General features: G+C 46.2%; 1 protein-coding gene across 1 annotated transcript in view; it reads right to left on the bottom strand.

The window, feature by feature from the left end:
• LOC120927445 (synaptotagmin-like protein 5) overlaps positions 1-16,549 on the bottom strand; it is a 270,163-nt gene that overhangs the window by 204,140 nt on the left and 49,474 nt on the right. Inside the window, exon 2 of the mRNA XM_040338125.1 lies at positions 11,982-12,077. The gene's annotated coding sequence lies outside the window, so the exon portion shown is untranslated. The remainder of the gene's footprint in view (positions 1-11,981; positions 12,078-16,549) is intronic.

Genomic DNA, 16,549 nt, shown 5'->3' on the forward strand with positions numbered 1-16,549 from the left:
TGGCAAATCGTGCTGCATTCCTGGCAATGGCGAGTGCATTCCTAGCAATGGCGCTGCATACCTGGCAATGGTGGGTGCATTCCTGGCAATGGTGAGTGCATTCCTGGCAATGGTGGGTGGATAGCTGGCAATGGCGGGTGCATTCATGGCAATGGTGGGTGCATTCCTGGCAATGGTGAGGCTACATTCATGGCAATTGTGGGTCTTCAGATAGGTACTTGTGAGGCCGCAGATGGGCGCTGACCCTTATTTTGCTTCACAGTTCTTTATAAATGTATTTATTTTTTCCCTGAAACTTCGCTCTTAAAGTGAAGGCATGTGTTATATGCCAATAAATACGGTATATCCAAATAATACGCCCAAGCTCATCTCTTCACCACACACAGCCACAAAGGCAAGAGAATTCTTGTTGGGCAGTGTATTAGTGCTTAGAGGAACACACTTAGGCCTTGTACACTTGACCGAGAAACTCGACGGGCGAAACACATCGTTTTGTTCTTCGAGTTCCTTGTGAAGCCATCGAGAAACTCGACAAGCCAATTTTCTCCATTCCCGTCAAGGAAATAGAGAACATGCTTTCTTTTTGGCTCATCGAGTTTCTCGACAGTTTCCTCGATGAAAATGTACACACGACCGGTTTCCTCGGCAAAAAAATATCTCCCAGCAAGTTTCTTGCTGTTTTTGCCGAGAGACTCGGTCGTGTGTACGAGGCATAAGACCAAATTTTAATGGTTCAAAGAATGTCAGGCAAAATGGTCGGCCCTCAAGTTTGGACACCCCTGCCTTAAGGGAACACTTAAGGCATCAGCATACCAAAACATTTTGGACAATTTCATACACCCAACTTTGTAGGAACAGTTTGGACCCCCTGTTACAACATGACTGCACACCAGTGCACAAAGCAAGGTCTATAAAAACGTGGATTAAAGAGTTTGGGGTGGAGGAACTTGACTGGCCTGCACAGAGTCCTGACCTCAAGCTGGTAGATCACCTTTGGAATGAATTAGAGCAGATACTGCATGCCAGGCCTTCCTGTCACGTCAGTGCCTGACCTTACAAAATGCACTTCTGGAAAAATGGTCAAACATTCCCATAGACACAATCCTAAACCTTGTGGACAGCCTTCCCAGAAGAGTTAAAGCTGTTATAGCTGCAAAGTATGGGCCAACTCAATATTGAACCCTACCGACTAAGATTGGGATGCCATAAAAGTTCATGTGTGTGTAAAGTCCGGTGTTCCAATTCTTTTGGTAATATATTGTAATATAATGTAAAAATAATATATAAAATACAATGGCCTGGATTCAAGAAGCAATTGCGCCTGTGTAACCATAAGTTACACAGCGCAATTGCTTACTTGCCCCGGCGTAACGAATGCTCCTGATTCAGGAACCTCGTTACGCCGACTGCAGCCTAAGATATGCGCGGCATAAGGCTCTTATGCCCGCATATCTTAGGCTGCATTCTTGCGATGGCCGCTAGGTGGCGTTCCCGTTGTGCTCAGCGTATAGTATGCAAATTGCATACTAACGCCGATTCACAACGTTGCGCGAGCCCTGCGTACGTTTCCGTACGGCGGTTTTCGCGTAAGGCTGCCCCTGCTATTAGCAGGGGCAGCCAATGTTACGTATACCCGTCGTTCCCGCGTCGCGAAATTTGAAAGTTACGTAGTTTGCGTAAGTGAATCGTGAATGGCGCTGGACGCCATTCACGTTCACTTTGAAGCAAATGACGTCCTTGCGACGTAATTTGCCGCAATGCACGTCGGGAAAGTTTCCCAACGGAGCATGCGCTCTACGCTCGGCGCGGGAACGAGCCTAATTTAAATAATTCCCGCCCCCTACGGGATCATTTAAATTGCGCGCGCTTACGCCGGGCATTTTGCCGGCGCGCCCACGCAATTTACGGAGCTACTGCTCCGTGAATCAAGGGCAGCGCAGTAAATTTGCGGGGGTGCAAAGCAAAAACGTTGCCCTGCACCTCCGTAAAAAATGCGCAAATCTACTTGAATCCGGGCCAATGTATTTTTGTATTCCAAATGCAGATTAAGAATCTGATCTACGAAGCTTCCGTTATTGATAACAATCTAAAAGAGACGCATTACAATGAATCTGTATTTAAAGGTTGGAGATGTTCTGAGTCTACTTGGAGATCTTGAAGCTGATAATTAACCGTGATCGTAGATAACATTTCTGAAGTCTGTTTTCTGAGGGTGGTGCAGGTTTGTGTATAGGCTTTGTAAGCCGCTAAGCAGTAAATAGCAATGTTTAGCAGGTGACGTGACTCATACATGCTGTAATGTGGAAAGTAAGTGCAGAATGTTTCTTTGACATAATTGCGGCCACGTTGGTTCATCCAACTGTACAATGGATTAAAGAAAAGTCATAAAAGATAAAATATGGAAAATCCTCTATTTGCAGTCGAACTATTAATATTATTTAAAATATAGTAAGATATAGTATATATATATATATATATATATATATATATATATATATATATATATATATATATATATATGTGTGTGTGTTTTACAGATTTACAGAAATAAGCACGCACTTTTATTTTGTATTGCACATCTATACATTTATTAAATGCCTACATTCATGACATTTCTGTAACTGTAAGGAAGGCTTTCTGAGTGCAGCAAAATTCCGAGTGGGAGAAAACCATAACTGAATGTGATCCTGGAATTAAAGCAGTACCAGTGTATGGTAAAATCAACGGGGCCAGATTCAGAGAGAGATACGACGGTGTATCTCCTGATACGCCGTCGTATCTCTGACTTACACTGGTTGTATCTATGCGCCTGATTCATAGAATCAGTTACGCATAGACATGACTAAGATCCGACAGGTGTAACTCTGTTACACCGTCAGATCTTATCTGCAATTTAAAAATGGCGCGGGGGGCGTTCCCGCTGATTTACAATGAGAAATATGTAAATCAGCGAGATACACCAATTCACGAACATATACGCGGACCCGGCGCAGTGTTGTTACGACGTTTCCGTAGCGGCTTTCCCGGCGTATACTTACCCCTGCTTCTATGAGGCACAGCCAATGTAAAGTATAGCCGTCGTTCCCGCATCGATTTGGAATTTTTTTACGTCGTTTGCGCAAGTCGTTCTGGAATACGGATGGACGTCGTTTACGTAAGCGTCGAAACCACTGATGTCCTAGCGACATCAGTGGGAGCAATGCACGCCGGGAAAATTCACGGACTGCGCATGCTCATTTAAATCGGCGCGGGGACGAGCCTGATTTAAATAGTACACTCCCCCTAGCCGCGGAATTTGAATTCCGCCGGGGGATTTACGATCCGCCGCCGCAAGTTTGGAGGTAAGTGGTTTGTGAATTACCCACTTGCCTCTCAAACTTGCGGCAGCGTATTTTAAATCACGCGGATCTAAGTGAATCTAGCCCATGGTCTCTGTGTGTGCAACACATGTACGTGCATCAGAGCCTGATTGGCCGCTAGTGCTTCCCCTCCCTCTCCCAGTCTGAGTGTTGCTGTTCATGGGATGATAAGGGGCTGATGATATGGCAAATTCATTTATGGCTGGCTGTATGTAAAAATAAATAAGCTGTCTGAAGTTCAGCCTTTAAAGCAGAATTAAACTCAAACCTGCTGACTGGTAGGGTGTTTATGACAGAAGAGTCACTATTGGTCTGTTCTGTCATAAATGCTTCCACCTGCTTGCCAAGTGTAATGTACACTGAGCCACGCACACGCAACTCAGCGTACATTCAGGGCCAGATTTGCTCTCCCTGCCGCCCCAAGGCCAGGTTCCGCAATGCACCCCCTCCCCGACAACCGACCCCCCTCCCCCAAATTAACGGAGAATGGCAACCGCATGGTAGGGGTGGCACGGTTAGTTCAAATATTTTTTTGTTTCTTTTTTTCTTTTTTTTTATCACTTTCTTTATTTTTATTTATTTGTAGCTTGTCGTTTACTTTTATTCTTTTTGTATATGTATGCTTTAAGCATGGGCGTTACGCTAAAGTTAGTAGGAATGGGAGAGTTACTTTGCTCCCATTCGTGTTTGACTAAATTTGGGACTTCTGTCATCCCAGAAATGTCCACTGGGTCAGTCTGTGGTCAAGGGGGTGCAATACCACCCTTTGTCGGCAGTTGGCGCCAGAGGGGTTCTGGCAGAGCAAGTTTTCCCCAGCAGCCAATGGGAGGAGTTTTCCCTCGCGGGGCATGCTGGGGGAGAGTATATCTGTCACAGGGGTCATGTGTTAGAAAATCTTCACGGGGTCCCCGTTCCAGGTGCGGTATCCACCTTCAGGGTACGCGCATCCTTGGACCCCGCCAGCGCGGCCCACATGGCCAAAGCTGACAGCTGCAACGAACCTCATCCGGAGGAGAAAGGGGATCCCAGTGTTCCACTGGGTCCCATGACTTGCAGAGAGGATCCCCGTCTGGGATCGGGCATCCGGACCACTGACAGGTATGCTTGCTGTCATCCGGGGGGCCCATATAGGAAAAGTCAACTGGGAGGATTCGCTCTCTATATTCACCCAAGTCCTTTATTGAAACTGGCCTGTGGCAGAGGCCCTAGAGCCGGGTCTGTGAGAGAGACTCGTTCCTCCCAGCTAGTTCAGAGTGACGCTTTGGCTGTCAGGCCTATTGTGGGGGTCTGTCCAGGGGCACTTTACCCACTCCGAGCAGAGTGGCGACGAGATACTACAATTTGTACTATACAGAGCAGTATTGATTGCTCCATTCAATATCCAGGCCTGATACCGCAAGGTTCTCTTCTCTTTCCTTCATCAACCTTGACCTTCCTAATACGTGTTGATGTTGGCCATGTTTGGCCTGGATAATAAAGCATTGAAAACCCTTTTATTGGCTGTCTGAGCCTTCGCTCATTGCCACTGTACTCACAATTGCACCCCTAGACATCGCCAGGGTAACTTAGCAGGCCGATCCCAAAATCAACCAGCAGCTCCTTCGGGGGTGAGCGCTACACGTGGGGGCTCGTCCGGGATTCGGCCATTACCATTGGCAACCAGAGAGTGAGATTATTTATTGAAGAGCGAAGAGTGTCCGGTGTTGTGTACTTTGAACTGTCCGGCGCAGAGGGGGTTAACCTTGCCTCACTAAACTTGGGCGTGCGTGCGGCCTAGCACGCGCCTGCAGCGTGTCCGGACAAGTTTGTTTCAAGTGAGCGGAGCCACCCTCCCCTGTGTGCTACATGAAGAGAATTTAGTGCCAAATGGGGAGGAGAAACGCCCAATTTTGCGCCAAGGGGGCAGAGCCACTAATTTATTCGAACGGGACGGATCACTGCTAGAGAGATGTCCGAAACTTTGAAGGCCTCGGTTGCCCTAAGATGCCCTGTGACTACACCAGGGCTGCTCTGTGAGTCTGCAGAGCTCGGAGTGCCCGTGACGGATACAGGCATTCGGCTGTCCACGGCGGGACAGTTTGTCTTGTTGTCCTCTGAGGGGACAGAGATGTTGGGCCTCATGTGCCCCAGATGTGAAGAGCTGGCCGTCCGCCTCCTGCCCTTTGGCCGATGCCAGCGATGCCGGGCTCCGCTGTTTGTGACCATGCCAGTGGTCGGACCCCCGCGGGACTACCATGTGAATAGGTCCTCCGGAGCCGTCACCGCGGAGGTAGAGACCGCGTGGCCGGAGCCCATTGCTCCAGCTGAAGGAGGATCTGGAGTCCAGGAACTGAGCGACTTTGTGGCCCGCGCGGCCTGCTTACGGACTAGTTATGAAAAATTTCAAATTGTGATAGCGCTGAAAGCTGAAAAATGGCCTGGGCAGCAAGGGGGTGAAAGTGCCCTGTAGGTAAGTGGTTAATTGCCAAGTCAAAAATACAAAAAAAAGTAATGTACTTTTCATGTATTCACGTATTGTGGCATATATACGATATATAAATACATATATATTATTTTTTATTTATTAAGCACTAGCTTTTTGCTTTGGGGTTGTAAAAAGCACTACATCATTTTCAGCTGACTTTTAAGTATGGGATTCTTTTAAAACAGAAGAAATGTATATCTACCGTATATAGTATTTTCCATGGCCACATTTGAAACTATTGGGAGTCTTTAAATTATCATATCAATGATATATATTAATAAAGTCAAAAGGCTTGAAAACCTAGGCGTTGGGGCAATCAGTCAATGTATTTAGAAGAAGAAGGGAGGAATATATAAATACCTAATGACACGCAAGCAATTATTGCATTTGACAGCTACCGCCATATTATCTGCCTACAGAATCATATTGAAGCTGAATTGGAAAAATCTAACAGATTTACTAACTACCACTGAGTCTCCCCCGCTATGAGCACTGAAATATGCATGACTGACACATCCTTTAAATGTAAGTGCATTCCTCCAGCTACATGTGTTTCCTGCAAGCAAAACAGAATCACTGTTTTTTCAAGATACAGATAGAAAAAGGTCTGTTTGATTTGATTCGGTTTCTCCTTTACAATACATACAAACGTTATTTATTAACACATTTTCAACAAACCTGTCTAAAGTAGATCTGATAATAAATATAAACCCCCAAAAAAACTTTACCAATTCTTAGATGTGGTGGCTGCATTCGTTTTTACAATGTATATTTACCTGGTGCAGGGCCATCTGCCCAGGGGCACTGCCCAGGGGCCCCAGATACATGGGGGGCCCCACAATAATCTTGCATTTCATTATATTTGCCAACTGTCCCGGATTTGCTGGGACAGTCATGCTTTTTACTAAATTCTCCCGATATGGTCGTGTCCCAGGAAGCGTCCCAGAACTTATACTGTGCCCTCCTGAGCCCAGTATTGTGCCTTCCTATCTTAGGTTGCAATATTTTGGATGGCCGCTAGGTGGCGCCTTCCATTGCGGTCGGCGTAGAATATGTAAATTAGTAGATACGCCGATTCACGAACGTACGCCCGGCCGCCGCAGTACATTTACGCCATTTCCGTAAGCCATTATCAGGCCTAAAGTTATTCCATCTATTAGATGGAATAGCAATGTTAAAGTATGGCCACCGTTCCCGCTTTGAGATTCAAAATGTTTACGTTGTTTGCGTAAGTCGTCCGCGAATAGCGATTTACATAGTTTTTCGTCCACGTCGAAATCAATAGGCCCGTACGGCGTACTTAGCCGCAATGCACACTGGGAAATGTAGGCGCCCGGCGCATGTGCAGTTAAGAAAAAAAGCTTGAAAAACTTAAGGTCAAGCACAATTAACATACAACACGCCCCCCTTACACAAATTTGAATTCGGCGCCCTTACGCCCGCCCGCTTTAGGCTACGCCGCCGTAACATAGCAGGCAAGTACATCGTGAATCATGTACTTGCCTAGCTAACTTACGGCGGCGTAGCCTAAACACACTAAGCTACGCCGCAAGTTTAGGCATAGGTACTTGAATCTACCTATATATGTTTAATTCTATCAACTATTTATACTTTATTTCTTAAAAAGTAGGTGCGGAAATTGGGGCAGGCTGGTAGGGGCCCCAGAGGATTACTTTGCCCAGGGGCCCATGATGCTTTTAAGACAGCCCTGACCTGGTGATCCTGCCAGTAAGTCTGTTATTTCTTCAATTTTCTTTATCAGAGAAGATTGTCCAGCAAAAGCGGCAGTTAGAGGGTTGAACTAAACCATTTAAGACTGACAACGGTGCTTACAATGGTCAGCTTTTATTTATGTAAAACCTTTATCCCAAAAAGGAAAAAAGGTTGCTTTTTCTGTTTAACCACTTAAAGACCGCCCACCGCTTATATACTGCGGCAGGGCTGCTCTACTGCGTGAAAAAAAACGTACCTGTACGTGGTTCCATGCAATAGATAGTGTGGGCGTGCACGTGATAAGTGCGCACCCTAGTCCAATAACAATAATAATAAATGCAAATTATTACAAAGAGCAGCCCATAGTGAGACCAAGATCGTCTATGTGTAAAAAAAAAAATTAACAGATTAAATTTCAATACCGCATTAATAAACCACATATATTGTGTAAGCAGGGGTCAAAATTTCAAGTCTTGATCCACTAGCCAGGCCTCAAGGGTTACTCGCCACCAGTTTCCCTGCCCAACCCCTACCCCTAATTCTGCCACTAATCACGCCCTCATAAATTATCTCCTGAAATGACACTTAAATGTTTCATGCAGAATTAAGTTACAAAAATAAATATTAACTTTATCAGTTCCCCTCAGTACAGCCTCACCTGTGCCCACCATTGCAGCCTCACCATACCCCACATTGCAGCCTCACCGTGCCCCACATTGCAGCCTCACCGTGCCCCACATTGCAGCCTCACCATGCCCCACATTGCAGCCTCACCATGCCCCACATTGCAGCCTCACCGTGCCCCACATTGCAGCCTCACCGTGCCCCACATTGCAGCCTCACCGTGCCCCACATTGCAGCCTCACCATGCCCCACATTGCAGCCTCACCATGCTTCACATTGCAGCCTCACTGTGCCCCCCATTGCGGACTCATTGTGCCCCCACTGCGGACTCACTGTGCCCCCATTGGTGGCCAGATCATGACAGGAGAAAGAGGAGAGCTGCGGGATCACCGAGCGGTATAACCCACTGTCAATTAAAGCGGATGTTCCGCCCCAAAAAAATATTAAAAGCCAGCAGCTACAAATACTGCAGCTGCTGACTTTTAATATTAGGACACTTACCTGTCCTGGAGTCCAGCGGCGTCCGCAGCAGATGACGAGCGATCGCTCGTCACCCTGCTGCTCCCCCCTCCATCCACTCTGAGGGAACCAGGAAGTGAAGCACTGCGGCTTCACTGCCCGGTTCCCTACGGCGCATGCGCGAGTCGCGCCGCGCCCACCGATTGGCTCCCGCTGTGTGCTGGGAGCCGAGTGTTCCCAGCACACAACGGGGGGGCGATGGGATGTGACGCAATGCCCGTCTTTTGCCCGTGAATGCCGGGCCGGAAGTGGGTGCAAATACCTGTCTTTAGACAGGTATCTGCACCCCCCTCCCCCTGAAAGGTGTCAAATGTGACACCGGAGGGGGGAGGGTTCCGATCAGCGGGACTTCACTTTAGGGTGGAGAACCGCTTTAACACCTACACATTTCCCTTTAAATGGAAGAGCAGGTAATTAGCCACCCTTTACCTGACAACCTTTAATATTAAATGCGCCTCACCGCTTCATTGCATGATGTGGAGTGGGGGGGCGAGCACCGCCGGAGGCAGTGGTTGATCGGAAAACTGTTCTCCCAGAGATCGCCTATGGCAGAGAGCATTGAGGTAGAGGAGGACCGCGGTATCACCGAGTGGTATAGCCCGCTGTAATAGCATAACATTGAACTTTTCTCTGCTCTGCTCGTTCTCACACACAGCCCCGCCTCCTCCTAACCCTGCGTCTGTAATAGAATGTGGGTCCAATGCTGAGGTGCGTTCTGTCATACAGGCGCGGGGTTAGGAGGAGGCGGGGCTCGGTGATACCGCGGTCCTCCTCTACCTCAATGCTCTCTGCCATAGGCAATCACTGGGAGAACAGCTCCTGATCAACAACGGCCGCAGGCGGTGCTCGCCCCCCTCCCCCCCCCCTAAATCTCCACCAAAAAATATTCAATAAAGTTAGTGAAGTATTCCTGTTTCTGTGAAGAATAGAGTGCAGTCCTTCACCGATTAATGGGCAAACATCCTACTCACCAAACCGATATGACACCCATCACAGGTAGTCAAATGAGCATGGGGAATAAGAGAGATGTATCCTCCAATGTAAACGGCCCCCAAATGAAAGATCCGCCAATGAAGGTTAAACATATACAGTATCAAAGAGAGAACTCCTCATGATGTAAATTGCAACTATTTATTTCTAAAAAAAGTATACACTAATGCCTTGTACACACGATCGGAATTTCCGATGAAAAAAGTAAGACAGAATTTTTTCATCGGATATTCCGACCGTGTGTGGGCCCCATTGGACTTTTTTCGTCAGAGTTTACAAATAGAACAGGTTTTATTTTTTTCCGATGGAATAAATTCCTATTGGAAATTCCTATCATCTGTGTGGAACTCCGACGGAGAAAAAAAACCCACGCATGCTCAGAATCAAGTCTACGCATGTTCGGAAGCATTGAACTTAATATTTCACGGCTCTTTTCGTAGTCTTTTACGTCACCGCATTTTGGACAGTCGGAATTTGGTCTGACAGTGTGTATGCAAGACAGCTTGAAAGGAATTCCGACAGAAAATTCCATCAGATGTTATCCCATCGGAAATTCCGATCGTGTGTACAGGGCATTACAGTTTAGTAAACTTTCAAGAGCCCATGAAACTAGGCAGGCACGCTGATCCACCTGTGTTCCAAGAAGAATAGCAGAAGTGACGCGTCACACCTTAGACAAACTGATGTGTTTCGTCATCAACGTCTGGCGTCATCAGGGGTCATGTGATCATACCGTTATTATTTACAATGGGTGTAACCAGGGCCAAGGAGGGTGGGCAGAAGGAGCATCTGTCCTGGGTGCTGTCCTAATATGTTGTGAGGGGCGCACTCAGAGCTTCTGTGGTTCTCCTGCCTCACTGACAGAAAAGACTGTGATTCTCCCTCATTCGTTGCACTGTAACTCTGCCTTATCTCTCATTCTTAGTGTATTTATAAATCACCATCCTGCAACCTAGTCCCACTGTGTGCTTCCACACTGCACACACTTAACTGCCGCCCTAGCTGAGCTCTCCTAAGCAGCACAGTAGTAATCGCAAATAATCGATCTTTCAGCTGCAGCCGACAGCAACAAGAGCACCTCCAGCTGAAAGATGCATTCTCTGTGATCACTACTGCACTGCTTAGGACAGGGCTCTAAAATGCTCAACACCTCTGATGCTGAGACCACATACACACAGCAGTGCCATTGATGGCACTCCCATGCATCTTCTAATGGGCACACTTTCACAGGCTTCAGACTGCATGGTGCCGCAGCACCACTATTATCCCTATAGAGGAGGGGACACAGTTTGCCATTTTTGTCCTTGGCACTGGATGACCTTGTCACATGACTGGTTGTAAAAAATGTGACATGCATTACATACTACAGCCAGATTGATAAAGAAGATACGACGGCGTATCTCCTGATACGCCGTCGTATCTCTGAATCCGGCCGGTCGTATCTATGCGCCTGATTCATAGAATCAGGTTACACATAGATCTCCCTAAGATCCGACAGGTGTAAGTGACTTACACCGTCGGATCTTAGGCTGCAATTCTAGGCCGGCCGCTAGGTGGCGATTCCATTGCGGTCTGCGTAGAATATGTAAATGTGTAGTTACGCCGATTCACGAACGTACGCTTTGCCCGTCGCAGTAAATGTACGCCGTTTCCGTAGAGATACGCGGCGTACAGATAAAGCTGCCCCCTAGGTGGTCTAGCCAATGTTAAGTATGGCCGTCGTTCCCGCGTCGAAATTTGAAATTTAGCGTCGTTTGCGTAAGTCGTCCGTGAATGGCGCTGGACGCCATTTACGTTAACGTAGAAACCAATGACGTCCTTGCGACGTCATTAAGCGCAATGCACGTCGGGAAATTTTAGGGACGGCGCATGGGCAGTACGATCGGCGCGGGAACGCGCCCAATTTAAATGATACACGCCCCATTTGAATTAAGCGGGCTTGCGCCAGACGGATTTACGCTACGCCGCCGCAAGTTTACAGGCAAGTGCTTTGTGAATCAATCAACTTGCGGCGGTGTAACGTAAATGCGATACGTTACGACGCCGCAATTATACGTGAATCTGGCCCCACATGTCCAACCCATCAGAGCACAGAATTTCTTTGTATTCACACTTTATAATACTACCATACAAAAACAAATACTTTCTACCAAATTGTGTATTGTATGTGTTTAGTTACATATTGCATTTTTGTAGGTTCCAGCTAGGATATTAAAACCAGTCAGTTATGAAACATTATTAGGTCATAAAGAAGGGGGGTGGGCGGGTGTGAAGAGGACAACAACTGAGGAGCAGAAAGGAGAAGAGCATACCTTATTTGTAAATTTGCTTCCAACATCAGCCGTGTCCATGCAAATACTGCCTCTCAATTGACATCAATGGGGTTGGCTGCATGGGGATGCACAGGCCTGAAAAGATATAATAAAATATTTTCAAATATGTGAGGGGTGTACTCATTTTTGTGAGATACTGTATGTGTATATATATATATATATATATATATATATATACATACACACACACACACACACACACACACACATATATATATATATATATATATATATTATATACACACACACACATATATATATATATATATATATATTATATACACACACACACACACACACATATATATATATATATAACGTCAACACTTCAAAGCCGTTTTTTTTTTTTTTTCATTTTTTCAGTAGATGAAATAAACTGTATGCGACTGGTTGTTCCATAAAAACTGTATAAAATTGCTTGCTTGTATTTTCAAGTCTTCTCTAAAACATGACAGGCATAATCTATCAACTGCTCTAGGCAGTGATCCAGGTCATCTCTCCTCAGCTTGTATACATGATTGGTGAGACTATGGACTGCTAGGGTTTTCTGCTGATTTTCCTGTAAACTGGATATTTTTACTGATTATAAAATTGGAGACCAGGTTTGCATCACACTATCCCAAATAAATATTAGGGTGAAATATAACATTGTAATTAAAAGTAGATCTAAACCTAGGAATAATGCCTCACAGAACCTGCAACATGCTAAAAGGGCAGTGCAGTGGAGGTGCCTAACTGCGCGCCGGTCCCTATCTCTGCCTTACTGTGGCTATCCCCTAAAATGCGAATTTCTTCTGCCAGCCCCCTCATGATACACAGTCTGAAATTATGGGACTCGATACGGCAAACTTATGTCCCCATTCCTGCCGCTACTTCCCCTCTTGAATAACCCTATTGTAGCGGGGTCATCCTGTCAGAATCTAATGACAGGCCATCCCTGCTGGAACTTTATTCACGCTTGTAAATATGTTAGACATTGTTGTGAAAGTTATGCATTGTGGGACTACAAGTAGCCCGAGATATGGACTCCATTGACTCGTAGGAGAAACAGACTACACTTCCCACAATGCCCTGTGTTATTGGAACATGTGACAACTCTGCTCAGCCACTCAGAAGGATATGAGAGGTTATTTAAGGAAAGGGAGGGGCTGTTCTCTCCCTCTTGGGATCTGCATCTTCTCCTGGGCAGAGCTGCTGACAGCACAGCCGTGGGCCTGGATTCACCGAGAGACCAGCCATCCGGGAGGAAGCAAGACTCCAGATCCAGCTGTGTTCTCAGAGATTGGAGAGGCAGCCCAACGGACAGCTGAAACAGTGGAGAACCCTCATCCAGGATCCTTGTACTGTGGAGCAGTGATTTATCAACACACCTTCTGAGGAGAACTCAGGCAGATGCTCAGCTTGAAAATATCCTTTTAGACAGTTAACCCATTATCATCCCACAGGCCAGTAACACGTATAGGGCCTCCATCTGGAGTGTAGAGGCCTCTTTCACCGTTCATAGTTATTACACTGAAGTGACTGACGCTGGCTAGCGATCAGCTCACCAACGTTCAGGATACTTTGTTTAATCAATCTCACCTTATCATTTGCCACTCGTGGATTAAAATTTTAATGTGCACTATCCGGCCGCAACGTGACTTTGGTTGTTTGCAGGACTGCCCGCTAGGGGGCGCTCGCTAGCATAGACTGCCTACCTTAGGTTAAGTAACGGTACCGTTCTTCAGTGTAGACCCGTTTTACTTTATAAGTGTCTGATGATTTCCGCAAGGGCCCTTGCGAAATCATATTGTGTTGTAGCATAATAGTTATCCATTTAATGATCTAGACTTATGCTTGTTTCTCTTTGAGTTCATGTAAAGTAAACTCATTCTCTTGATCTAAATATACCACTGTGTGAAGTGCATTTCTTATCTGGAGGGACCATCCATGATTCAAGTAATACTATTATTACATTGTCATTGGATATTGTATACCTGTTATTGTGCTCCCCAGCCCAGCGGGGGTTGCAATACACCCTTCAGACTACTGGTGTGCCAAGGGGATAGAGCCAAGTTAGTGGGGTTTATTCGTAGAGTACAGGCCCAAATTAAACCAGCGGCTCCTTCGGGGGTAGCGCTACACTGTTTCCAGTTTCCACCTGGCTCGGAACAACCTCACATTTTTTTGTGGCGAACTAGCCACATACCTATTTATCGTTGTCAAACAAACAATAGCAATGGCCTGGAAAAAAAGTCTGTCTCATTTTCAGTGGTAAAGAATACCTTGACGACCCTTATGATCCATGAAAAAATGTCCTGCATTCTCCACGACTCCCATTCCAATTTTTTTGGGCACTTGGATGCACTGGGAAACCCTCAGAAAGGCTCGGAAACACTCGAGAACCGCACCTCTGGCCAAATGCAGTACTGCACACCGCAGATGCTTAAATTCTGCTTGTTTTGCTAAACAACACTCGCAAACCGAGTCAGGATTTAAAAAAAAAATCTTGCAAAACGCTCATTAACCGCATTACTCGCGATCCGTGGTTCCACTGTATGGGATTTTTTTCCCCCAATCATAGTTACCTAGGTGGATGTAGCATCAGTCCGATGCTGCATCTTGTCCCCCCTAACAATGAGAACTAATACCACCGATTGCTCGGTTCTCATGTTGCGCTGGGCTGTGGAGGGGATGGGAGGGGCTGGCTCAGTCTCTCAGCGGCTCGCTGAGAGGCTGAGACGATTGCCGGTCCATGCATGTGGGTGGATGTCAACATCATTGTTGCAATGTTGCCTCAGCATAGACAGGCTCTGTGACATCAGCTGACAACGGGCTTCAGCCTGCTGTCTGCTGAAAACGGCTCACATGAGTGCAGAACGAACTGTACTCTTGTGATCCATAGAAGAAGTGCAGCCAAGTACCACCGTGCTGGCAGTGTAAAAGTAGCCTTACAGTGGAGGTTCACCCTAAAAACAAGTATATACCATTCAATCCAGCATACTGCCGACATGTACAGTATGCTGGTTGTTTTTTTTTTTTTCGGTTTACATACAGTAGTATAGGTATTTCTTCCCCAGGCTTCCGGGTAGTGAATCCCGTGGGACTGGGCGTTCCTATTCGAGACTAAGTGATTGACGTATGACAAAAGCTTTCCCCCCGGCGCATAATGCGCGTCACCAGTTTCTGAAAGAAGCCGAACTGAGAGTCGGCGCTATACGGCGCCTGTGCACCGACGTTCGGCTTTTTTCGGAAACTGGTGACGCGCATTATGCGCCGGGGGAAAGCTCTTGTCATACGTCAATCACTTAGTCTCGAATAGGAGCGCCCAGTCCCGCGGGATTCACTACCCGGAAGCCGGGGGAAGAAATACCTATACTACGGTATGTAAACCGAAAAAAATTAAAAAACAGCATACTGTACATGTCGGCAGTATGCTGGATTGAATGGTATATACTTGTTTTTAGGGTGAACCTCCACTTTGAGTGCCCCTGCCCATTGAAATCAATGGGCAGCACCTCCAGCAAAGTGCTGCTGCAGCGATTTTAACCCTTTTTCAGCCGCTAGCGGGGTTGAAAGCGTCCCACTAGCAGCCGAATGGTGCCGCAAAAGCTACCATAAAGCGCCGCTAAAAATAGCTGGCGCTTTACCGCCGACGCCTCTGCGCTGGCAGTGTGAAAGTAGCCTTAATTCCTGCTAATCCCATCATAAAGATCCTTGTTTAAGGATTTTCTTTTATGTAGTGACAGATGTTTCTGTCTCCCAGTTGCTCTCCTGTGTTGTCATCCTATCACATGTGGAAACTGTAGGCGAATCATTTTAAATGAAGCTGAGAATCCTTATCAGGGAAAAACATCAGACAGTCACAGATGAGAAGTACATAAAGTTTGGGTTGGTTAAAAATGTATGAAGCTGGATGAAGAGTCCATCCTTGAAAGGCTCTTTTATATCAATTCAACGCAAGGTTGCTCTTTTATCTCGTTTTATTAAAGATCAGAGTAACAAAAACATCTGAAGAAACAAACGCAGAATCTGGGTTAGGAGGATCCATTAAAATTAAATTCTATTTGATTAAACTGAAGGAATTCTGTTTCATTATTCTTCTTGTGCTGTGCCTTTTATTGGCTTCTTATCTACCAGATGCAAGCTGATGTTGAACTAAAGTTACTGCAGAATCATTTTATAGAGGCGGGCTGGAGGGAAGAGATAGTGGATGGTGACAGTCACCTCCTGAAGTGATAATGCATTAGAACATCAGTGGTTCTGTCTGAACTGCGAAGTAATCAGAAGACAGCAGTGGCCTGGATTCAAGAAGCAATTGCGCCTGTGTAACCATAGGTTACACAGCGCAATTGCTTACTTGCCCCGGCGTAACGAATGCTCCTGATTCAGGAACCTCGTTACGCCGACTGCAGCCTAAGATATGCGCGGCATAAGGCTCTTATGCCCGCATATCTTAGGCTGCATTCTTGCGATGTGTAAAGAGAAGTGTAGCGCCAATATATCTCAACTCCACTTTGGTAAGAACCGAAAGGAGAGAGATAATATAAGATTGGAAATAATCCAAA

The sequence above is a fragment of the Rana temporaria genome, chromosome 2 (genome assembly GCF_905171775.1).
Source record: "Rana temporaria chromosome 2, aRanTem1.1, whole genome shotgun sequence".
NCBI classification, from domain to species: domain Eukaryota; kingdom Metazoa; phylum Chordata; class Amphibia; order Anura; family Ranidae; genus Rana; species Rana temporaria.